The sequence below is a fragment of the Phasianus colchicus genome, chromosome 3, assembly GCF_987193195.1.
Source record: "Phasianus colchicus chromosome 3, bPhaCol1.hap1.1, whole genome shotgun sequence".
Lineage (NCBI taxonomy): Eukaryota > Metazoa > Chordata > Aves > Galliformes > Phasianidae > Phasianus > Phasianus colchicus.
In genome coordinates this window covers 72,166,254-72,192,153 of record NC_143438.1, presented here as the reverse complement: position 1 = coordinate 72,192,153, position 25,900 = coordinate 72,166,254, and the positions used below count along the sequence as shown (strand labels likewise).

Genomic DNA, 25,900 nt, shown 5'->3' with positions numbered 1-25,900 from the left:
AATTTGAGCTCACTGCAGTGTGCCAGAATTGTTCAGATTGCACAGGGCCAAGGAACCTCCAAGGAGAGCCTAGCTGCTGTTGCCCACGTTGCCATTTGGAAGGTGTTCTAGAACATTTCTGTACATGCAGCTCCAAATCGCACTGGACTTTAGGGCTGATAAATAAAAAAGCTCAAGTGCCTGCAAAGCACTGTATCAGTAATAAGGTCATGGTAAGGGGGCTATGGAAGAACTCAAAACACACATGTGTAGTTCTTTATCTATTCTATTTATTTATTTCAGCCCCCTTTTAGGGATGCGACTTGCTTTCTCTACCATTTTCCTCTCTCTACTCTTGCTGCAGTTCTTGTTTGTGCTTGCACCAACGTTCCCCAGGGCAGGAGCCTGACCCTTACATTTGTAAAACATGCAGCGTATGATGTGCCTGGCCAGAAATAGCTCTAAGGCAGCACCAGGGGCTGGTACCAGTCTTGCCCTTTGCCTGGCCTCTGTGCTGTGAGACTACAGTGCCTTGCCATCACCTCTGTTCCTCCCCACACGCCTTTTTCTCTCTGGGCCATTGCTATGACTTTTATCCAAGGATAAAGGCCTTTGAGGTGGATGACTCACAGCTTGGCACTTCCTTTGACTCACGCTTTGCCACCTAGGACATTGGTCAGCTCTTATGAAACTGCTATATATATATATATTATTGCTTATGATGACACTCACACAACACATATCTCTGATTTCACTATCACTTCTTTTGGTTCTGTACTTTTTCATGCCATTTTTTTGGTGACTCCCATCTCTCTCCCTGCGGATTTATTTGGTAGCCTCTCTGTTCTACCCATCCCCTGCAAACTGCAGAGCCTCGGGGGTCTCTCCTTCCTGCAACCCTGCTGTAAGGGCTGAATTTCTAAGGAAACAGGCAGTCTGGCCTTTTGCCACCTTGTGCAGCAACACTGCCCCTTCAGCAGCTGTCTGGCCCAGAGCAGCTCCTGGTGACACTGGTGGGATGATGGTGCAATTAGGGGCATTTCATAGTGCAGGTGATTAGGTCTTGGCAAACACTTCAGCTGGTGCAAAACAAAGAATCCAGGTCACTTTCCCAGTAACAGTGCTGTCTGTGCAGGGCAGGGCTGACGTGGCTGGAAGTTGCTAATACCTCATTCCTGGCACTGACACTAGCAGAAATGATTGATTGCAGCCAGGAAGACACTCTGGGAATATTGTGCTTGTCTATTGTCACACCACGGAGAAGTGGTGCAGTGCCACCTTTCACAAATTCACATATTGGTGTCTTGTTAAAGGTACTAGCAGGCTCCCTTCCTCTGCAGACCCTGCACTTGCCCCCCTGCTCCCTGGTGCTGGCCCACCAGCCCACCTTTCTGCTTGCAGAAGGAAGGGAACTAGCACTACTTCTGGTGGGTTTCCAGATTTAAGCAGGAATGAGTTTGCCCTGACATTATAAATCAAGAAAACAACCAATAACACTGATGTGAAGCAGACACCAGATCCCTCCTGGAGAGTTGCATCTCATATTACTAAAGGACTCAAGCAGCCTCAGCAGCTGGTGCTGCTTTTCAGTGCAGTGAGTAGGAGCAGACTGCAGCAAGGGCAAAGCACAGTCTGGCCATGCACATGGGCTGCACCTATTCCTGAGCTGTTTGTTGGCTGCTCAAATTTCCTAGACTGCAGCAGGAGAGGTGGGTCAGGCATGCACTGCTCTTCAATGCAGCTTCTACCTGGGGATATTATTTGCAGCTCCCAGGCAGCACTGAAAATCACAGATGTCATTTTTGGATGTTCTGAAGAAGAGTGATTCATCTGGGAAGAGCACTTTGTTCTCTCACTGACCCATTCTCAGCATTGCTGTGCTTGAACATCAGTTCCAGAACCAATGCTTCCCAAACCCAGAGTCATGTGAGTTGAATGGCCTCATTGGAAATTATTGCTTTTACTGGCACCTGCATCATTCCATATAGCTGCTTTAATAAGATATGATGCATTATGAAAAAACGCATCTAACAAATGCATCTAACAAGTGGGCAGGACTTGCTTTAAAATTATGCATAACTCTCCAGTTACATAAGTGCTTTTCCTGGGGAATCACCATGACGGAAGCAAGCCTTGCTATCATGTTTGGACTGGTTGAGGCACTGATTCATGACAATCTATTTCCTGCTTGTTCCACAGCAAATGCCTACAATTTCAATAGCAATTAATGATGATGAGAGATTGATGCATGATAAAGCTGGGTCTTCTGAGGAAGGATTCTGACTGATGGGAATGATTCACCCATGTGTCAAAGCTCACAGTGTTACTAGAACATCACTGCCTTGTTTGCAAACTATTTCTCTTTCACACAGGTGCATTTCTATCTGCTCTGATAACAGATATAAACACGAGCCATGACTTAGCTGTTTTGTTCCTCTTTCATCCAAACTCTCCATATTTTTCTGTTTATGCCATTCTCATTCATTTCTGCAGCGCAGTACTTCTCTAACAGTGGCACCAATCTTCTCTGCTCCTACCTCAGCTTATGACATGCATAAGGTTTATCAAAACTTAAGCATAGAGAACAGCACAACTCTTTTACTGCGATGCTTGGATTTGTGCTCTGCTTCCAGCTGAAGTAGCTGTAACATTTCTGGTGCCCATGACAGCTTGTTTAGCCCATTCAGTTTGCTCTGGGTAGACCTCATTGTGTTGAATGAACTGCTGAGACAGAGATGGCAGCAAAAGGAGCAACGCTACAAAGAGGGAAGCAATGCCACAAAGGGGAACAGTGCAACAAGAGAGGAGCACTGGACAGAGACCTCAATTTATTCCATTCACACAGAAGCTATGGAAGAAATGCCAAATCTGATGTTTTAAAGCACAGTGTGAGCCCCAGAGGAAAGGCACTGCATCAATGCAAGATATTTATTACCAGTGTTATTAGTGGTGTTATAATGGCTTAATATGGTTATATTACCTTATTTCAGTGCTTAAGGAAGAAGAAAATATAGGCAAAGGGAGGGAAAGAAAGCCATGGGTTTGCTTCAAGCAGAAAGTATCAAAACTGGACATCTGGTCTGAATACAATGATCTCAAAACAAAAAGTACATTCTTTGCTTTTAAGTCTTTTCTGGGTATTTTGTTTTGTAGGGTTTTTTTGTTTGTTTGTTTTCTGTTTTTTGTTGTTTTGGATGGATTATGCAAGTGCTTTCTGCACAGGTAAAACAGATATCTGGGCTGAGATCTGTCATTAGTGAGTAATTTGTGAAGAGATTCATTTACAAAGAGTTCAGATGAGCAAACATTTTTCATGTTGGTTCATATTCCTAGTGAAAGTGCCAAGCATTCATATGGCTCCTGCGATGGGAAAGGAGGCATTGCGTTTGAGCTCAGCTGGCTGCACTACTTCTTCCTGCATGTATCAGAGTTGGACTCATTTACTAAATAGCTTTCCCAGGCTTACGTAACTTTGACCTTACAGGTGAAGAGTTTGGTCCTGCCCTGGGAATTGCAAAGAGAATGGTATTTGTTGACAGAGGCAGATAACACCTCCCCATTCAGTGAGTCGGCATGTCAACGGCAATGGTTGGACAGGAATTGGCAGGAAATTCAGGCTTAGTCCTTGAACTCGTCATTTTTGGCAGAGATGGGAAAGAATGAAACAAAAAAAGACACAGAGGGAACCTGGATTCCCTCCCAGAGAGAAAGTTTGCTGAATTGCTTGGTCACGGGCTAGCTTGTTTCATTCACAGAAAGCATCGGGGAGGTCTCATGGGAGACCACAGCGTGAATCCCACTGACCCTGGGAACAGCCATCACGTAATCCTTCCCTAGAATACTTCAGGATGATGTAGTTCATCTCTGTAAGGCCCTTGTGGCTTAACTGCATTCAGACTGCCCCACAAGATTCTATACCAACATGATTTTTTAGCATTGAGTTTAAATTTTCATTAGTTCAAGAACGGCCATTTATTTGGCTCGTGTTTTCCAGATGTGCGTGGTTGCAAATCAATAACCAGTCCCTTGCAATAAATTCTTGCGTTAAACACTTTATAGCCAGGCTAAAGGGTACATAAATAAGAGGAGAGGAAACTGATAGATTGCTAGAGAACCAGTATTTCTGCCTTTCCTTAGAAAAGTTCATGTACGTATCAGCTGGCACATGTTATATTTGCTTACGGGGTTTTCTTCCCTTCTCCTCCTCACTGTGGATTTGCAGTTGGCACTTGCAGAAATCTGGAGCTTAATGCGAGCCAGCGTGCCTCCATGTAACAATCCTGAGCTGCACAGAGGGGCAGGACGTTTGTAAAAGCAGCACTGGGAAAATTTGGCTGCTGCCTTTGCCCTCAAAAGGGATCTGTGAGGGCAGTTCAGGATGTTATGAGAACAGAGCCAAGCTGAAGGCCCCCCCAGCTGCAGAGAAGCGCAGCCGTGCCCCAGTGCGGCTGGGAGGTGTGCGGTGCCACCCATGACACACCCAGCAGGTTCCCGCTTCTTGGAAATGTTATGGCAACATGTCGTAATGTCAGTAGGCCTCGTGCTTTCCAGTTTGCTTTGTCATTTTGATCAGTAGTTTCTACTCTGTAACAAAACACAGAGACGTGGCAATGTAAGCATATTGATAGGAACATGTGTTTTCAATGACTTGAAAAAAGAGGGTAGCATGCTGGAGTGCACCACTCTCACTTCCAGCAGTGAGCAGCTCTTACCCTAAATGCTGGATTTCTTCCATTACAATGAACAGCTCTCAGCAAATACCAAATTGTTCAATGCACTGCTACTAAGTACTGCTTTCCCATTGGTGTGAGACGCACAGAAATGGTCATGATTCGCCCCTTGCCAGTCAGGCTCAAACATTAAACAAGCAAAAAATTCAAATTCAGGTAGAAAAAAATATTCTACGGCACTGACCGATGGACATTTCTTGCTTTGCAGTGAGGATATTTTTACTCAGCAGAGTGAAACAAACCCATGTCGGAAGGCTGATTTATTGCTCACGTGTACAGAAGTTTCTGCCCCCATTTGCCAGCCCTCTGCTGCTCTCGTTTGACCTCATCCCTAGAAGGCTGAAACTTTATTACTGAAATGAATCTTTGCTTCTCATTCCCAGCACCTGAGGGATTTGCACACACTTGTGCCAAGCTGCTGTCTCCTTGCCCAGCAGTATAAAAGCTAGGATACATGAAGGTTGATTTCACGTGGGGGTTAGAGAGAAGAGATTTATCACAAGACATTTTTGACCCTTGTTACATCAGCCTTTATGAACACAGTATATCAGCTAAGATAAAGACTCACTCCACAATATCATTTATTGTTAGCATCAATAAACAGTGCTTCAGCAAAGAGGGAGTTGAGGGTCAGGCTGAAATTCTGAAGTCATTTGGGATGTAGAGTTTAACGATTTGTCCACAAACAGGTTAGGGGTGGAGAAGGGCAACCTGCATGCCTGACCCAGCAATTGGGCTGCCATGCTGGTGCCAGCCTCTGTGGGAGAACTCTGATGCTCACTGCATCTTTGTTAGTGTTGGATTGCTGCTCCTTTCCTTTCTGTTAGATGCACCAGGACAGAATTCAGCCAGTCTGCTGCTCCTTTCTCCTACTGCCAGTAGCACTCCCCTTTAGTTTCAGTGCTATTTATTGATGCAGTGGTTCATGTCAGATTTGATCTGATGCCAAGTGGCAGTGGGTAATGAACGTTTTCCATAGAAGCTCTCCTTTCCGAAGGACACAAACCCCTTCACCTTCACACTGCTTTATAAACATGGGTTAAGTAACTCCAGACTCAAATGAGTCTTTCCACACCATTTTGTTGGTGTTGGTTCAAACACTGTTCATTTTTTCGGTGGTTGTTCTGGTTTCTTCTTTTCCTCTAGGGCCAAATGGTCCAGCATTGTGTAATCCCAGCAAAACCAGGTGAGAGATCCTAGGAAAAGGATTGGGATTCCTTGGCCACTCTTGCCATCAGGATGCAAGCACACAGCTTGAGAGCACCATTCCTTCGGCACGGGGGTTAGACTCAATGATCTCTAGAGATCTCTTCCAGCTCCTAAAATTCTGTGATTGTGTGTGTGTGATTCTGTCTCCATCGCTGGCTACAGGGAGAGAGGAGCACCTTGGAGGGCAGTTCATCTTCTCCTAGGATCTGACTGAGCCAGGGAAGATGTGTCATGGGCTGGAAGCCCTGGCCAGGGAGCTGGCAGAGCTGTGGGGCTGGGAGCTGCAGGGTCACAAGGTGAGCCCTGCCTGAGCAGTGCACCTGAAGGTAACAGCCACATGGGATAAGTGGGAAAAGGCAGATGCTGGGGTGTGGGTTGTCTGCTACAGTGTTCACAGGGAGGGTCACTAAACTTCTCTTAACAACTTCACAGTAGTTTATTTTTTTTAACTATTTTATTACGATATATTATAATGCAAAATGCCTTATATTTTTTCTCTCCTTTCAGCAAATCTTTCATTTGAAACCCCTCTTCTCTTTCTTCTGGAAATACCTCTCTTGGCTCTTGTATTTTCAACTAAGGTGAATCACACCTTTACTGACAACACCCAGAAAAGCTCCCAAGAAAACCCGCCGTTGGGCCCATGTGCTCCCTTTGCACCTCAGAAGTTTCAGCAGCCAGTCCAATGCCTCACCTCCCTCTGTAGCACCCTTCATGCATGATTAACTCTCGTCCTTTTCAAAACATCACTGTGCACATTTACTGCATGTAAATACAGAGTTAGGTTCTTATTTATTTCACATACTGCCACAGAGTAAAAGAGCTTTTAAAGTACAAGTATATGAAATACGGTTTTTCAGAGAACTGTTTAGTTTGTTTATAAATCCAGACCAAACATAGAGCTTTTTACAGAGTAGATCATATATCACAGTCATTATTTGTTGTTTGACCTCATCGTTTATTTACTCATGAGGCACAATAAAAGCTATGCAAAGATCTGTCTTTTCTGTGGTTCTGCTTCTCGTGACTTCTAACGCTTTGTGTTTGTTTTATGCTTTGATTTTAGCTCCCATTCCAGAAGTCATGCGTCTGAGGAAGAAACTGTTCTCCTTAGGTGTTGCTTTGTGTTTTTTTATTATTTTGTTTAAAGCTAATCCCCAGCCTTCACCATTAAATAGAAACTTGGAAACATAAAGACACAAAACCTTACAGCAAATCTGTACCCAATACATTGCTTTTTAAGAAAGGAATCAAATTACTTCTGAGTTAATCTCTTGATTTGTGATTTGCTAGTGTATGCTAGGCACATGCTATGCTTTGCTTTATGAAAGCCATGCTGCTGTGTGAGCAATCGAAGAAACAAGCATCACAGCTAGAACCTGGGGGGAAGAGGTGGATTGCTTTCCATCAAGGCTGTGAGGTTGTTTTAACTGTGGAAAAGGGAAAGAAGGAGGCAGAAGTTAAGAAATGGAAATGTTGGAGAGTGGGGTTTGGAACCAACCTCTTTTCCTTTGCTTCAGACAGGGACCCTCAGGCCCCTCAGGCTTTGTGCAGAGGATGCTCAGCGCCCAGCAGCAGGGATGTTCTGAGCAGGACAGGGCAGGACTGTCCCACCCCAGCCCCAAGGAAGGTGCTGTCACCGTGTGATCTTCTCATAGCACTCCCAGGGAACGTTCAGATCCTCTGACAACATCAGGAACAGCAGTAGTCCTTTGTTATTGGAAAGAAGCAAGTGAACAATAACATTCAAGCTGTAAATTAAAAGCCCACTGCAAATGTAGATTTCATGAGCAAAGCTCTTAAGAGTATTAGCATGCATATTATAAGAAATTAAAAACAAGGAGGAATGCTAGGCAAGAACACTCAGGTTGAAGGAGAATTCACCACTCAGTTACACAAGAGCAATTTTGTAAATAAACCCACCATGATTTCCATGAGTGACGTTGCAGTCATGCTGTATTTATAAGCAGCTTAACCATAATGCTGGAAGCTGAAACAACAGCATGCCATTTACAACAATGAGAAGATGAAAAATGAATGGAAAACAAAACAAACTTGCCTGTCTGTTCTCAACCGTGCCCTGGAAATGAGGTTATCCCCTCAAAAAAAAAGCTGATAAATGCTCAGGTCTTTGTAGGACTGGGATTGGACTGCTTTTCTCTGAGTAATGTCACTGATTGCTTTAAAATATTTATTGAGAAGCCTTCTCTGACAGAGCTCGCTTTTACTCTTTCTTAAAACATTGTTTACAGTAAAAGTTGTTCATACTATTTTATTGATGAATTTCTTCCCCTTCGAGTATACACCATGGCCTCTATCTTCCTTCCATTGATTCTTTATTTGCAAGTGTTCTATAGATGATTCAGACACTAACTTCTCATTTCATCTGATGTTTAGAAATCCCTTGCTTCTGGTCACTTGCTATTTATAGTTAAGTTGTAAAATAATTACATCATTGTGCTTGTTCCTAACTGGAAAATGCAACATTTTGAAAACAGGTGCAATCAACAGCAATGCTCTTTTGATTAAAACAAGTACATTCTTCAGAAATATTTTCCCTATTATCCAAAAGTTGTGTGACTAGTCAAATAAAAAGATGACTCACATTAGGAAAAAATACACATCTTGTTTGCCCAAATGCCAGCCAATCTTTTAATAGTCTTCAGATCAGTTTACTCATGTGAAACTGATATTCCAAGGTGCACTGGTACCTATCAGAGCAAATCAGTTTCTGACCAAGATGCAGTCAGTGAAGCTCCTGTGTTCCAGTGATCTGCACCAAAGAAGGGAGTTGAGAACAGGTAAAATACCGGGCTCCTGAGATCATCTGCTGCAGAGAACATTGCGGAAATGTGCCTGGTCAGGTCTTGTTGCATGAAGTAATCTGACGTGCCTCTCCTTCTAGGTCAGAGGGAGCTGCAATGTCTGGGCGATACGCAGTGCCGTGCTATCGTGTTTATCACAGGAGTTAAAAATGTGGTTAGGCTGCAAAGGCAAACACTGGAAAGTTAAGAAATGCCAGAATTAAGGACACTTACTCAACTGTAATTTGTCTCCCAGTGCCAAATTACTCTGATACCATCTCCAGCCACAGGATTGCCTGAAGTTTTCCCACTCTGCTGTGCAGAGGATGAGCTGTTTGTTTACACCATGCTGTGTGCCCAGCTCGTATTTACTGTACACTCCTCAGCCTGCTTTGAAAACAGAGCTATTTATTCCTGCTCAGGTTTTCATGGGATCAGATCTCTGGAGTAGCTCACTCAGCTCAAACATTTCCCACCTCTGGGTGCTTGGTTTGGTGACTGCAGTAATGTTCCTTGCGTGGTGAGGGACAGGGAAACCAAACTGATGGTGATTTCCTGTTATGGGATTGAAGCTCACTGGTCTCCTGCCTCCTTCTCCCAGTTTATTCTCTCTGTATCCTGTGTAGAATCTTAGAATCACAAGGTTGGAAAGGACCCTCAAGATCTTCTAGTCCAACCGTTCTCCCATTACCACAAGCCATTAAACCATATCTTGTAGCTCCTCATCCAGATGCCTCTTGAACACTGCCGTGAACAGCAACTCCACCACCTCCCTCAGCAGGCCATACCAGTGCCTGACCTCTGGCATATCATGTCCTCTGTACGGCATATCATGTCCTAAACTCTCCACATTCAAATCAGGCTACCCTTCCACCTGGCTGTGTGGTTGTTTTAAGAAACAAAAATCACCATTTGTTCTTAGTTCTGGCATCTGGGCTGACAGTGCTTCCCAGCTATAACTGCAGACAAAGTGCGGCCCTGAGGAGCACACCCCAGTCAGAAAGGGGCAATGCGTCTCTGCCAGGTCAGTGTCAACTGATTCATTTTGATCCCAGAGAACATAATTCACCAGCTTTCTCTGATTTTCCTGTGCAATAGCAAAAAGCAGATCTATCAAAAAAAAAAAAAAAAAAAAAAAAGGCTGCTTTCACAACCATCTTCTAATAGTAAAGAAATCAGGGTTCCTCAAAGAAAAAGTCACTTCTGGTTGTTTTAATGAAGGCTTTTTCCCTCACAGCTGGACAACAAGCTGATCTGGCTGAAATTTTCCACAGTAATTCAACAGGAGGCAGAGATTTCGAATTAAAATGCTATCTAAGGTTTGACATAACCATAAGCAACAGAAAAACAAGGCTTCTAATGTAGCATGATGGAGACCTTAGTAACAGATGTTGTCCCCAGCTCCGCTTGTAATAAGCAGTGGGAATTGATGGTGTTCATTGTAAAATCATTTCCACATTTAAATGTTGATGGGGCTCATTGATCAGGTGCTGCGTGCAGGGCCAATCGAGAAAATAGACTAGTGAAGTCATCATCAGTCCTGCGGGAGCGTGCTAGTGGAACTCCCTGTGCATTCAGGAGAATGGAAGGTCCTTGGCAATGCCCTGTGTTTGATGCACAACGTGCCACATGCTGCTGCCCCTACATGGATTTAGGCTCACTTCATGGGCACTGGTCAGCAAGAGGCTGGTTGGGAAGCCTGGGAGCCCAGAGGAGAAACTGATTTGCATTTTTAGTTTCCTGGCCAGGCAAACCCAGCTTCTCTTCAGTGGTTAGCAGAGGGTTATAAACTACTAGGAAGTGACCTCAGCTGACAAGTATATCATGTTCTTTCATTCTATTCACTTACAGCATTTATAGCATCCCCCCATTATCGTTTAGACTTTTACAACTCTTAATGACCCTTTTATCAGAGCAGCAATAACCAGTAAATCCACTTCGGCATTTATTGCCCTGTCTCTAATACATAAAAGCCCCAATTTATAACATCTCATGGATGCTGAAGATTATTTTTAAACTGTTAGTGCTGTAGAAGTTCTTCAAACATCACTACAAAAATAACAGCAAGCTCTGATAAAGGCCCAGTTTCTGCTGTTTGTTCAGCATCAGCCCTATATGAAATTCAGCACCAACGTAAAATAAACAACTCTGTGCACTGGGTCTTGTATGGCAGAGAGGGAGAAACCAGGAGGCCAAACTTCTGGGGCCCAAGGAGCATTTTCACAGGGCGAGTAAAGCACAGTGATGCCTATATCTAAGCCTCTATCTACCGTAGTTGTTTTTTATCACAGTATTTCACCATTTCTTCCCATTTCAGCTCCCTTTGGGTGTAGGCTGGGCTGCTGCTGCTGTCCGAGCTTTGCTGCATGCTGTCAGCTTCCTCTGACTGCTCCTTGGAAGGCACAGAAGGGGCGAACTGAAGTGTGATACTGATCTGCAAAGCCCACAGCCATGGCCGCCACCCCAGCAGCCCAACATCATCCCATGGATATCAGGGTTTGCTCAGTCCTGTGCCTGGTGGCCAGAGTCATTTTGCAGTGCGCAGGGCACTGCTGGCCCAGGCAGACGTTCCAATGGCACCCCAAGGCCTGCAGTATTCAGGCATATGCAACGTGATTCGGGGCTGCACGCAATCACAAAGTAAGTCACAGACAGACAACTGAAAAAGAAGCATTGTTTCCTGGCTCGCAGGCACTGGCAGGCTTTGAAAAAGAATATTCTGAAGAATTTTGACCAGGAAGAATGGCTGCTTTGCTGTTGAGGGAAAAGATGCTGGCGGTGGTGGGAGCTCTGGGCAGAGGGGAACACAGCTTTCAGCACAGCAGCCCTGGGGTGGTACAGGTGGTGTTTGTCCACCTGCCAGGCGTCAGGCACCTGGTGTTACATGTCTGGGCTTTCTGTTTGAGAAGGGGAAGGAAACAGGTGCTGCCAGAAGAGATTTGACTGCAGCCCAGGCCTGTCACACATCTTTAGACCTGAGTTTGCTGTGATGAGAATGTCACTTTGAAGTTATCTCTGTTATCACAGGTGATGGCCGAGCTTCAAACTACCTGGTTTACTCAACAGTGTCAGTTTTACTCAACACACAGTAATGTTCTGCAGTCCCTGTAGGATATTTAATGAATTGCGATTAGTACCCTCAAAACCCTGCCTTGACTTTACTTGTCTGCAGGCAAGACACATACGTCCATGAATGCCTCCAGGAAGTGGGAGAATTTCTGCTCCCTTCAACCTGCTGAAATCCTCCCCTCTATTTCCAAATCAGAGCACAGCAAATTAATCTTCAAGAATCATTTCAAAATGAACCATTAATGAAGGCAACACAAGGATACTATGTGTTCCTGGCAGGCACCTCATTTTCTGCTAACTCTATTTCTAGACACCAGACTTGGGCTGGATTCAGACACCAGCACCGACCGGCAAGACTTGACGTCAGTGGATTTTGAACAGGCTCATGGATATTTCTGTATGGCAAAGACAATGTCAGGTGAAGACACCCAGGATGGGTCTAGGTGAGTTTCTGCAGGGATAGAAGGTTGGAATTGCTGCTGATAATCCTGGCTAATTAGCCTTGCTGAAACACTGGCTTCTGTGATCTGGGGCAGAGAGCTCAGCTGAGGCAGTGATTTTCCTTCTGATGTGAGTGAGCTCAGGTATCTCTGAATCACTCCGTGTGCCATGTGAAGCTGATTTCAGTGCAGAACCATATACCCAACAGCTCTCTAAAGAACTTTTCATTAATATAATTTATTGGTCAAATCATTCCTCTGACCTATTTCCCGTTCAACTAGCATGTCTCCCCATCTACTCAGTATAATTGCTGTAGAACCTGAACTTCACTGCCTGGGCTTAAATGGCCTGACATCTATCACTGAGTCACAGGATATTAAGAGAAAGGTGAGAGAATTCCTGGCGTGCTGCCACTGAGATCAGATTGGGTTTCTTGCCCAAGCACAAACATGTGGCTGTATAAAGGGGCTCATGCCACTTTGGCTTGGTCCTTGCTCAAGGCTTAGCCACTTGATGGAAAACAGTGGAGGTTTTTGCTGGGGTCAGAGGTCAGTCTCAAAGCCTTGGCTGTGTTGTTGTATTGGTCTGCAAAGTATGAGGCTGAGGAGAGCCTTTCTGTTAATTTCATGCTGTTACCACCCAGCCAGCCACAGGAGGTGGCACATCCCACTTGTGTTGCATGCCAGGCATCCATGGCCTCATCTTCTCCCATCACTTGTGTTCTGTACCATCGTTCTTTTCCCCACTCATTTTCTTGTCACTAACTGTAAGGAAATATAGGATGCTGGGTTATACGCTTTTGCTGATGATTAATTTTGTTGCACACTGTTTCCATTGCTGAATTATGAAACATCAAAGAGCACAAAACATAGCCACTGTCTTTGCCAAGAGACATCCATTCAGCTTTTTTGTCCTTTTTCCTGGGGAAGAAAAGCTCTGCTGACGTTGCCTGTGTTGTTCAGGGTCTTTGCAATTGGCTCTCATCCTTTTTGGACTCCTCCTCTACCCTCACCTTCCTGAGTCCCCCACCCCATATCACAGGGTAGCCAGGGAAACCAGAAACCATGGCAACAAAGAGCAGGATAATTTGTCTCTGAGGAAAGAAGTATAAGCATGCAAAATCCTTTTAATGTTTATACCAGGCAAGTGGGTCTAAGCCTTCTCTTCTTTAGAGGCAAAAGGCATGGATCGTTTTCCAAGTGCCGTGAGACCCAGTTGATGCTCAGCTTCTACCAGGCCTGGCCCCATGTGGAGGGATGTCCTCACACCATGCAGCAGGACCTCCATTTCCATCAGCAGAGTCCCCATGCTTGGGACTTGGCTGCCCCACCACTAACTGCTTCTCAAATAGGAATACGGTTTTTGATACTGCTCTTGTGCTACAGGAAAGGGATTCTATCACAACTGAAGATGGAGAGCATGGGCACAGGAGGTTTAGGATCAGCTTTTCAAAGGAAGAGCCAACTGAGTGTTTCTCTAGCTCTGGAAAGCTAGAGCGAATCACTGATGGAGAAGGGACAAGGGGGTTCTCACAGTCCCACCAGTGGCTCTGCCTAGGGTTTCAAACTCTTGTATTGGGGGTGAGGCTTTCTTGCAGCTATGCAGGACCAAGGACACACGAGTCCAGAACACAAATACATGGATGGTGTTACTATTTACTATAAACTAATGAACATAAATAGCTAAACCAGTGGTGCCCTCTGTCCCTCATAACACTCTCTTAAGATGCTCGGTCATAGTTAACAATGGCACTTGCCATTTTTCTGTGGCAGCAAGCCACAGAGTTCATGTTTTTAGTACCCATCCTACTGCTCGTGGTTTTAAATAGACATCCTGCTCCATGGTACCATGTCTGCTGGAAATAGAGGCTGCTGTAGGAAACATGCCATCCCTGTCGCAGCCCACATAGCCAAGTCCAACCCTGCTGGGTCTCTTCCCCTTGCCCTCTCCAGCATTGCAGCGGTATCATTTTCACTACCCCTCCAAAACTGGGAAGGGAGGAAGGCTGAGTAGAGAAGACCAAGACTGCTGTGGGAGCATCATATCCCAGCACTGCTTCAATTCAGCAAAGAAATAACTGCCAGGTTTTTCTATTCTAAATGAGGGCAAGAGACAAACTTCTCTTCTAGCTTATTTCCAAAATAGAACAATGACTATAAGTTGCTTTCTTTAGGAAAAGAATGATGACAGTAGTAATAAATTGTGCACATTTATTTTTGAGTTTGCAGATGGATGAATGCCAAGAGGTGGTTGGGAAGAAAACAAAACAAACCCTGGCAAGCAGCTATTTTTATAGGATAGGTTTCTGTTGAAATTTCTATAAGTTGGCAACAGAGCTGTCATGAGACCTTTTATCCAGATAAGGCCATGCCAAAATGCTCAGAAAACATCTTGCTTGCTTAATTTTTTCTTTACAAAAATGGAGGGAGAGAAGGAGAATGAAAGCTCAGGGGAATGTTTGCAGACACTCAGTGTCTGCTCTGTAAGACACCAAACAATTTTTATTCTGGAGATGTAAATGGGACTTTTTCCAAGTCTGCCACTTGCTAAGTTCAAATCTGGGGTGGCTCCAAGATTGCCCTTGCACAGAGTTTGTTTGCTGGCTAAGAAGGGAGATGTCACCAGGCAGAGTAAGAAGAGTTCAGGGACCTGAAGGACAAGCCAGGGCTACCTCACCTTTAAGTTCAACAAGGCTGTTGAGAGAAGACTGACTCTACAGTCTCTCCAAGCACGGTCACATGAAAGAGAAGTCAGAATTCTGCTGGTTGTGTTGCTCCTGCCCCCTGCCTCTCTGCTTGCCCCCAGGCAAGGTCTTCTTGAGAGGAGTGTTGAGCCAAGGGGACATCTGCAGCTCCAAACCCAGTCCTGTGGGAAATGTCTGGCCTTTCTTAGACTTTACACTACGTCACAGAAGTGTTGCTGTCTGTGCGCTTGTAAGTGTCCATTCCTATAATCTGCACAATTAAGAAAACATTTTAGGTGTAAGTGATGGTTCATAAAGAAAATATCTTTTAAGAAGAAGAAACACACAAAAAAAACCTAGAACCCTTAAATTTGCCCCGCATAGTTTCAGGATAATAAGAGATATTAATAAGAGACATCAAAATACTGTTTATTTGAGTTGCTCTGTTGAAATCTCTGATATAGTATGCCTGCAGAGGAGTGGAAAGGGTTACTTACTCTGCGAGAATGGAAATCTAAGAAGGCAGCTGTATAACTAGCTCTCTGATGTGAACATTAGATAGTAATGTCTCAAAACTAAACTATTTATGCAGATCTAGTTTCTATGTTAAATTGACTTTAGCATGTTTGTAACCAAAAGGACAGCTGCTTCCTAAAAGTCTTTCCTTAACATTTGTAAAGATTAGCTATTCTTCTGTTGAGATTATTGAGATCATCTTCATGCATTTATTCGATTTTTATTTGTTCTTTGTAATGCTAATAACTTAGCCTTAGGAGCATCTTTGCCTTGACTGTACTCCCCTTGTTTAAACTGAGTTTACTTTAGTTGAATGGGGGACCAGAGGAAGGTCAGAAGTGGAGGCCAGCAGGCCATCTCTAGCTTGACCACCTCCTCCACATTTGTACACTGTCACCTCTCTGAAGATTCATAGCAAATTCGACAATTTTCACACGTGTGCAGTTGCAAGTCACTTAGTGATGTTCCCAATGGAATTTGTTGCAAGTTTAAGCAGCTATGGATTTTTCAAAACAATTTGCAAGTAGTGCCTTAGTGTTCTGAGTATTTCTAAGAGCGTTTGCAGAGGCTGCACCTGGGCCTCAGCAGCAGGTTGGTCTCCACTGATGAGCTCTCTAAGGACACCACATATGCTCACCCAAAAACATGTGCCTTATTTACATTCCAGGCATGACAGAACCACGAGGTTCAAATTAAAATCCTGAAGCATCAGTCACTAATTAGCTTATGTGCTCACTGCATACCCATGGAGCCCACCCTAGGCAGATGAAAGATGTACATGAAGCATTTAGGAGGATGTGGGAGAGGGACAGAGAAGAACAGCGAGAATAACTGAGGCAAGGCAGGAAGAAAGGCTATCATTTACAGCCAGGCCCGAGATAGGGAGGGACTGTGAGCCTCGAGGAAAGGAGAAAGCTGTCTCAAATGATCAGCAGCCCCTAGCATTCACTGTTACTCTGTCCAGAGGGAAGAGCCATAGAGAACAAGTGATGAAAAGGATAGTACAAGGCAAAGAGCCTTGGGAGATGCCCATGTGCTCCACCAAGGAGCCAAAGAGGGTTTCATTCAAGATTGGTGCTATGGAGTCATGCACTGCAGCTGCCTTAGCCCCTCATGCAATGAGATGCAGCTGGGAGAAGTCATATTACAGTCCTATCACATTGAGATCTTCTGAAAGATTTGCCAAATTTTGTGAAACAGGACTTTACTGTCTCTGTCAGACTCAGGTTTTAGCATAATATGCGTAATACACTTATTTTCTTTAGGATGTCTGAACTTCTTCCTTTGAGGCTCCATTTCCCTTACAATTACCTAATTGCATTAGAAAATATATCTAATCTTCCTCGGGCTTCTGATACCACTTGCCTCTAGGGATGATGCAGCTAGATCCAACCAGCTGGGGTACGTGTGTCCATCCATTAGCCTGAGCATACAATTGCTGGCTGGATGTTTCTGCCACACGGGCAAGATGCGGGTGTTTTCCACACAAAGGGCTCAGCTGCCTGTTCCTGAGGAGGAGGAATTCATCAGCCCAATGAGAACTCCTGAAGGTTTTGTGCTGGAATGCATGAGAAATGATAATGCATCGATTAGGTCTCTGAGTCAGCCACAGGTGCACCCTTGCCACACCACTGACTGGCCCATTCCCTCTCCCACGTGTTTGTTCCCTAACTTATCTGCTTGACTCATCCCAAGCCCAGCCGGTGCTGGAGACAGCAGACTACACATAGTGGCACCTTTGACAGCCTTCTGCTGCCATTCCCCTCAGGAATAACAATACAGCAATGAACTTTTCTTTGTTAAAATGGGAGTAAAATATGGGGAGCACAATGAAAAAGGGAACCATGGAAAGGAAAAGTGAGTTATGAGAGCTCCTGGGCTAAGAAGAGGTTGTTGTTTTTTTGTTGTTGTTGTTAAATTGTTTCTCTTTCTTACATTTCTGCTAAAAAGATGTCACATTGGCCATTGGCACTGGTACCATGTTTCAGTCATGGTGATGTGCTTGCCATGAGTGAAATAGCAACCTTTGAAGTAGTAAGGGCACAATACGCTGTACAGTCATTCACCTTTCTCTTTACATATGGCAGGAGTCCATCACTGCTTTGTTTTTTGTTTTGTTTTGTTTTAATGCCAGGGATGCGGGCATTTCACAGTGCCTGATGTCAGTGAAAGGACCAGCATGATGTCCAAGGACACTCCAGCTTTGGAGGTATGTAAGAATCACTGTTTCAGTCAGTTTCTGCTCCTTACTGATTCACAGATCAGCCATTAGGACCTAAAGCATCCTAAGATCCTCTGCTACAATTACTTTTTAATCAATATAATGTTAGCTGGAGTGGGCATGGAGATTTAAAGGGACTTGAAGAAAGGTGTAGAAGACTTCCTTCTTTCTTTCTTGCATAGCCTCAAATAGTGGGCAACATTGGAAAATCAAATAACTTTCCTTGTTTCTTGAATTTGCAATGGGAAAATAAGAGAGGCACTGTATGCTGCTGGACAGGAGTAACTTGCTTTTTTACAGGAAGTAGATCTTACTTCCCAGTGTAAGCTACAGCAGCATGGGGAGACCTGATCAGGCCCAGGAAGATTATGAAAGGAGATAGTGTGGGCTTGGGTGGCACTTGACAGCAAATGGAGTTGAGAATGGTGTTGATCCAGTTTTGATGGGGATGAGGGAACTGGGAGTCAGAAGAGGTGAGTAGCTGGACAGTAGGAGCTACAGATGTAGGATTCTATGCTGGGAATTGGAATGTGCATAGGAAGATGGAGGTAGAAGGTTGATATATTAGCAAGAGGGTGGAAGGCAAAGACATAGCAAAGGAAGGCAAGGTGGATATGTGGCCTGTACCTTCTCCTATGTGAACACATGGTCTGGCAAAGAGACACCAAAGAACACTGGGAACCCCTGGTTCTGCTCTGATGATCTTGTGCTTTCTTGCCCACCTTGGCCTGATGAGCCCAGTATAGTGGCAGATCTCAGGAACCCATGAGGACTCCTGGAACGAGTGTCCATGTGTGGTAATTCTAGCTGTGATGAAACCAGGAGAGGACTACTGTGCTCCAGGAGATTGTCTCAGTGGGAAGAGGCAGACCATGCACAGGCTGCAGGGTTCTGCGGCCAGGTAGGACCTGCTGGTGTCACATGCACACCTTCAGCAAAACACCTGCTGCTCATGACACCTAATCCTAAATAACTCTAACTTCAAATAATGCCTTGAAGTCTTTATTTTGCAAGCCAAAGCTGCATCATGCACAACCACTCAGGCTTCTTCTCTCCAGTGGTCACTTCTTCCTCAGGGAAGTGCCAGTAATGAGTCCCTTATTTAGAAGGAGATAGACTCTGCTGGAGTGGGTAATGGAGGTATATCATCCTATAAATGAAGGGAGATGTGGATAGTGTCTCCTTCACCTGCTAAATGCACAGGTTAATACTTCTTGTAAATTCAGCTGCTCCAGGGCTCAATTTTACAGTCTTTTTTCTTTCTTTACTTTTATAAATGATCAGGATGGAGGATTCTAATGCACATTAAGAAAGTATGCAGATGATACTAAATTAGGAGGAGTGTTGACTAACTAGAGGGCGGAGAGGCCTCTCAAGAGAGATTTTGGTAGATTAGAAAGCAGGGCAATTTCCGACTGCACAAAGCTTAACAAGAACAAGTGCTGGATTCTGAACCTGCAACAGGCCAACCTTGGATATGTATACACGCTGGAGGATGAGAGTCTGGAGAACAGCTCCACTGTGAGATCTGTGGGTTCTGGCCGTCAGCAAGTTGAACGTGAGTCAGCAATGTGCTCTGTCGGCCACAAGGGCAACCGTACCCTGGGGTGCACCTGGCCCAGCACTGCCAGCGGGTGAGGGGAGGGCTTGTCCCACCATGAGGTCCCTGGGTTTGTGCAGCCCAGAGCAGAGGAGCTGAGGGGAGGCCTGATGGCGGCTGCAGCTCCTCACAGGGAGTGGAGGGGCAGCGCTGAGCTCTGCTCTGTGTGACAGCGACAGGGCCCGAGGGAACGGCATGGAGCTGCGTCAGGGGAGGGGCGGGTGGGGGTCAGGGACAGGGGCTGCACCACAGGGCGGTGGGCATGGAACGGGCTGCACAGGGCCCCGAGTTCCGAAAGTGTTTGGGCAGTGCTCTCAGACATGGAATTTAAATGTTGGGTTGTGCTATGTTGAGCCAGAAGTTGGACTCAATGATCCTTGTGAGTCCCCAGATATCTTTTATAAATGTTAGTTCAGTGTCTGTGAGGATCTTTATTGATGACTGTGGTGTTCAGAAGGAAGGAGGACTGCCAAAAAAGACCTTCCTCCTCTAACTCGCAGCCCCTGGCATTTGACACGAGGCATGGTGTTGGTCTCAGTTGTTCCTTCTAGTCTTCATTTAACTCACCCTGGGGCAAATAGCCACAGTTCTCCACCCATGGTTGAGTTTTGACAAGGCAATGCTCCCCAGCATTCCTTTGAGGCAGCCCCCCCCTTTCCTGCTGCTCTGGCTGCTGCTGTGCTGATACAAAGCACACGCTCCATCTGCTGCTGTTGTGCATTTGGGAACAGTGTTCCTTGCAAAGCTCAGCAACTCATGAAGGAAGGTATCTGCTTTAATTTTTGCTTTTGGAGGCAGAGGCATTCATCTGAGTTGACCCAGAGGCAAAGATGGAAGACTTCAAATTTCCCTGCTCACCACCTCCAGACATTGGCTTGGGCTTTCTTGTCTGGGCTGGCAGCAGCTGGAGCTGTCTGGGCACAGGTGGAACTTCACCTTCAGCCGCTGCTAAGGCACATGAGCTCTGCTTTACATTTTGCAGTTTTAAATGCTAAGGGAAATCTGTTGTTCAATGTCATTCCTGCTGTAGTGGGTGGAGGCTGAATAGCCTTGGTTTGACACATTACCCTACGCCCTTGATTTAACCAGCCTGTGTTTGCAAAGTGAACAGCTTTTTTCAGTCTGTCCAGCTGCATTAGAAAGACCTGGGTTTTCCACTCCCTCTGCAGCTGGAAGGACATGGGAATTCCTATCAGTACATATTCAGGAGCACTTTAACTTATTTAAATAGGCAACGTAACTTACAGATAATTTGCTTTGCTATGTTGCAAATGTTGCAGTTTGCATTGTGCAGTGAGTATTGTGGATATGTGTTGCACAGTGTGGGATAGGCCCTTACTTGTCCTAGGCAGAGAGATGTAATCACACTGGACCAGATTTACTCCTCACATAAACAGTCACAATTTCTCAGTAGGGCTGGATTTGTTTGTGAAAGCAGTAAATATATACATTACTCTCAAATACAGGGATATTTGACCTACTGCCAAAAAAGAGGAAGTTGTCAGGAAGATAGCTAAAATTCAAACTTGCTATTTATAAAGAAATTGGAAGTGAGGCAGGTAGTGGCTGTAGCTCAACCTTCTCCTCATCACCTGCTTGGCTATGTTTGTAAGTTAACCAGTTGGATCCAAACTATCCTAATGCCCAGCGTGAAGGAACCTGCAAAACTCCAAATTCAAATCTGCTTGTAAATGCAAAGTTTATTTAGTAAAACACCAAACTAAACCCCTGTGATCAAACAACTCTTCTATGTGGACATCCAAAATCCTTGTCCAAACTGAACATGAGTGCTGGGGTACTGAGCAGCACTGTATTACTTCCAGAAGGAGCTTAACGAAGTTCCAGAGGTGAACCTGCTGAATGCCAGATGATGCTGGGAGCTGTGTCTGTCTGTCCCATGCTGGGTATGAACCCTGCTTGGAAGGATGAATTGGGCTTTTAATGGCTACAGAAAGGCCTTGGAAACAAAAGTTTATGTTTACATGGTACATTTCATCCCAAAGGACCCTAAATCACACTGCACAAACTTTACATAAACAGCAGAAGTGAAATGCAGCCGTGTCTGGAATGGAGGGTGGCAGCCAGCTGGCGTATATTAGCAGGACAAAAATAAGAGAAGTGACTATTTTTGGCCAAGGACAGCAGGGCAAACCCCTCAGTTGCGAAAGTGCCTCCAAAACTTCAAAGCAGAGTTTTACTCTAAACAGTATTTGTGAGTAAATGGATCTTTTATAGCTGATCGATGTTTTCCCAGGCACCTCTGGGGAATTCACTGAATGAAACAATTTTTTGTTACGTTTTGTGCCTGCTAGCACTACTGAACTTCCTCACTTATGACTGTATATTTCTACTCCAGGTCCATGCTCATTGCAGATATGTGAGTCCCACCTCTGCAGCCCCAGTCCTGCAGGTAGAAGACCCAAGAGAAGCCTCTCCAGCTCCCGGAGCTGAGCTTGCCCTGACCTGGAAAATATGGAAGTAAACATTTTGCTTATCAGCTGGGTGAATCTGTGAGTTGATTAGAAAGATTTCCACAATGCCTGGCAATGTCACTTTTTGGAGAACAACTGACCTTCAAATATTAGTACAGAGCAGCCAGGACATTTGGAGACCTTACCCCAAAGACCTTCTGGAACAGACTGTGTTGTTGGTCTCTTTGAACAGCACAAATACATCAAGCTTCTTGGCATGATTTTGCCCAGACTACAGTCTAGCCCATTCAGGGGGATACAAACAATACAGGGACCACTCCCCTAGAGGTGGGACAGATGAGGAGCATTTAGGCACCTTAAAACCCAGCCCCTCACCATTTCATTTATGAACATTTCTGTGAGTTTTGAGAACAGAACACTCCTTCCACACCCACACTGCAGAGTGAACAGAACAGGACAAGGAAGGGAGAAGTCAGCCAGGAGCCAGATGTCTTACAAGGAGCCTTCCAAGCTGGGACACATCTCTGCTGGACCTCAGTTTGAGTTTATGTGGGGCTGTATTCTCCTTTTCTCCTTCCCATGCAAGACATGGCAGGGGTTGTTACAGCACAATGTAGGGCCACAGGCACCACAGCTCATGCAGAGCCAACAAGGCAGTGGAAAAACCACTTCTGAATTTTGGATGAGAAGAGGAGGGACTGACTTGCAGTGGTGTGTAATCCAAACTGGCTTCTCTAACACTACAAAGCTCAGATGAGCATTTCCAGTTCATAAATTTCCTCATCAGAGTAAGTATATGAAGTCTGAGTAGGTTGTACCTCTCAGAGTTCTAATTGTAAAGCTTTGGTCTTTTTGGTTTCCCGTGTCTTAAAACTCATTGCAAAGCCCTATGAACTCAGAGCAGGGTTGCAAGGAGTGACATTTTAGGTGCCCAAAGCGTGGAGTTCTGGGCTGCCTTCCCCAGGATCCCATACCCATAGCTATCTTCTCTCCAAGTAGAGCATCAGCCAACTCCCCGCCATCACCTAACAGTAATATGAGTCTCAGTGGGTTTCCCCAAGCTCTTGAGTCTCGCAAGAGTGGGGCAAGGCTCTGAGGGTGGCACCTCCACATGGGGCAGCAGATCCCCCCCTTAACTCCACTGCCATGGAGAAGCAGTCACGTCTGTCTATCTGCCTGTGACTTCTTGAGTTTTACCAGATCTGTGCCTGAGGCTTACTGGGAGGACTGGAGATTGAAACAGGGGAAATCAAAGAAGGAAATGTTTGGTGACATCATCTGAGCTCTGAGAAACACATACATGTGCAGGAATTGAAAATGATTCTCTGGGAGTAGCAAAGTGCAAGGAATTAAATTTTACCTTCCTGGTAAAAGAACTGGTGTAAAAATGTTTGTTGGAGGTGGAGGCCTTTTGGTGTTGTCAACAGACTATAGAGCTGTGCTACACCAGTTTCCCAGATTCCTAGACAGGGAGAGCTGGTCACACATGCTGGGAGACTCTTTACAAGGTGCCAGGAGCTCCCAGCTCCTTTAACTTAACCCCTTTACTCTGTTTGCACAGCATTAAAGCACTGCACTTTCCAGAAAACAATTTTTGCCACTTAATTTTAAGTTCCACTATTTTATGCATCCGTGAGCGTGCTCAGGCACTCTGATAACCTCCCCCTCTCCTTCAGCCCTGCCTCCCAACATGGGGCCCTGTGGGGAAATGTGCTGTCCCGCTATTGATGTTTCCCCTGAGCAGACGCACATCTATGACTGTATGCAAAATTAATAAAGGAATATAGAGAGTGTTAACAAACACTGACAGATCTCCCACAGTTAATTGACACCAACCGTTCTGTTTAAAATTAATAAAGGTTTGCGGAGCACGCAGAACTCACACCTCATCACAGAGCAAATGTCCCACACAGCTCAGCAGGTCATGCCACTGCATCAGTGAGGCTGTGTGCCACAAATCGTGACACACATCGCAGGCATTGTGTCAGGCCCATGTGGGGAGCTGCTCTCAGTCCAGGTGTAGGAGGGCTGTCTGACGCACGCACAGGAGATTGCCACTGATGGGCGTGCGATGTGGGCCGTAAGGGAGGTTGCTAAGGGTCCTGTGGACAGGAGAAACAAAAGGAGAAATCCCAGCACTGCTAATGGCAGTGTGATCGCAGTCTGCCTTTTATTCAGTGTTAAAGGCAGCCAGCAAACTGGGAAATTGTATAGAATGTAAAGACTAAGAGCTCTGACATATTGTGAGCTCTTTACAAGCCCTGAAGTAGAGCAGACAACTCCTAGATGAAGTTTTATTAGGAAGCTGTAGGGCTTGAGGTACTACCAGTGGCGTGTCTGGAGATGGGACTGGCGCAAGTGAGCAGGATTGACCTCACACTTGTGCAGTCTGCACCACCTAGGCTAGAGTTGTCTCCAAATGTATTTAGCAACCCCAAGACTTGGTTCAGGGATAACAACAGGGTTGTGCTGCCAGTGAAGCCAATGAAACTAAAGACTGACAATGCCCTGAGACCTGGGCACTTTCACATTTTGCTCTGGATGGTGATAACTGTCTGGAGCAGGTTGTCACATATGGGTGTGCTGATGTGATGGTTCTCAGGTGAACCACTTGTGGAAAAGTGCCTATCTCACCTCCAAGCAGCATGGACAGTGGAAAGCGCATGGACAGGGAGAAGATGCTTGGACAGTTCCTCCAGGAGAGCACTTGCTCAGCCATATTAAGCTCCTCTGCTTCTCATTTGCATTCTTATTCTTTTGGCATTGTGGCAGGTGAGAGAGAGGAAGCCAGAAAATTGACAGCCAAATGGTGTGGGAGTGTTGTGCCTGGCTCAAACCCCCGCAGCTGTCTGGCCCTGATGTACCGAATGTGCTCAATCTGGTTGCCACATATGCACCATGACCAGTCCAACTACCACAGGGAGAGCTGTTTTGTTCACTGTGATTTGTTTTGGAACTCAAAAAATGGTACTAGCTACTCCCAAAAGGTGAATCATAAGGGTTTAATAGGGTGAGCATCTAAATGAAAATCAGTAACTTCTGGCTATGCTTTTTTGCCTACCCCACCATGTACCACAGGAGTGATCCCACAGACCAGCAGCACCCTATGGCGATGTGGGATCACAGCTCACGGCACCATCCGTGTCCTGCTGACCTGTCCTCCTTCCCTTTACCCCAGTGGAAATAATGACTCATAAAGTAAAAGCTGAGTGTCCATTTGCAGATTGCTCCTACCTGCTGGTGTCTGTGATGTAATTGCATTGAAACACCACACTGCAGAGTAAAGTCCTTTAGGTAGTCTGATCTGAAAAGAGAAAAGGGCTGAAATTTGAACCTGGTAACTCTACAGCCTAAATGAAAATAGTTTGTAGTTACCTCCTTGAGAAAGGCACCAAACCTCGCTTGATTCTCAGCTTCCTGTCTGTACACTGGGGCTTAATAAAAGCAACACAAATTGTGGCTTTGAATACAATTTCCAGAACTGGCTCAAGATGCAGCTTCGTGGCCTGCCTGCTCTCTGCTGTCGTCTGCTTGCTGGAGATTCACCCCTCCCCAGAAGAGTTGGTGGACCTGGATGTGCATGTGCATCTCTGTGCTCTGATGTTCACAGCTTCTCAAGACAGCACTGAAACTCGGCCTCTCATGCTCAGGGATAATGGTGAGAGCTAGTGAATTAACACCTTGAATTAATGCCTTGAAATGCCCTCATTTGATTCTCTGGGATAATGCACTCAGTATTCTGGTTTTGCAGTGTTTACACATCCCCCTGTCCAGCTGTTTACATCATACTTTGTAATTACCTTCACAGAGCTGTTTCCTTGTTTCTGGAGGTGATGTAATCTTTGCTTTGCCGACACAGTTTGCTATATTGAAGGGCTTTAGAACACTTCCTTCTGTGATTTTATTTCCCTGGCTCTTTAGAAAATGCTGTCGCTATTTTCTCATCTAGCAGTGGCCAGAACTTTTGTCTGGGTGAAGAATATGGGAACAGCCAACTTCCTGCCATTAAAGAAGTCTCTCATTGTACAACTGAGGCTGAGACAGATTCATTTGATCTACACTTGCTACAAAATAGCTTGGATCTTCATCTGTGTTAATGCCCTGCTTGGTCTGAAAGAAGCAAGGGGGAAAAGGTTTCAACAGCCTTCCTCTGCAGCCCACACTTAGCACCGCATATCTTAAGCAAAGCTGCCACATTAGCCTGGAATGGGTAAAC

General features: G+C 45.2%; 3 long non-coding RNA genes across 4 annotated transcripts in view; 1 reads left to right on the top strand and 2 right to left on the bottom strand.

Moving 5' to 3' along the window:
• The first annotated feature begins 1,528 nt into the window (after nucleotides 1-1,528).
• LOC149918672 (uncharacterized) lies at nucleotides 1,529-25,862 on the top strand. Its single transcript, XR_016465256.1, has 5 exons — nucleotides 1,529-1,905; nucleotides 12,102-12,234; nucleotides 17,566-17,640; nucleotides 21,609-22,472; nucleotides 25,164-25,862. It is a non-coding gene; the product is annotated as an uncharacterized LOC149918672 (long non-coding RNA).
• LOC149918673 (uncharacterized) lies at nucleotides 4,314-9,804 on the bottom strand. The gene is made up of 3 exons (XR_016465257.1): nucleotides 8,957-9,804; nucleotides 7,420-8,865; nucleotides 4,314-4,563 (listed from the first exon to the last, which is right to left on the bottom strand). It is a non-coding gene; the product is annotated as an uncharacterized LOC149918673 (long non-coding RNA).
• Nucleotides 20,823-25,900, bottom strand: part of LOC149918670 (uncharacterized) — a 32,494-nt gene continuing 27,416 nt past the window's right edge. For both annotated transcript variants that reach the window (XR_016465259.1, XR_016465258.1), the window contains 3 exons: nucleotides 24,919-24,988; nucleotides 23,570-23,786; nucleotides 20,823-21,715 (listed from right to left, as the gene is read on the bottom strand). This is a non-coding gene — a long non-coding RNA (uncharacterized LOC149918670). The remainder of the gene's footprint in view (nucleotides 21,716-23,569; nucleotides 23,787-24,918; nucleotides 24,989-25,900) is intronic.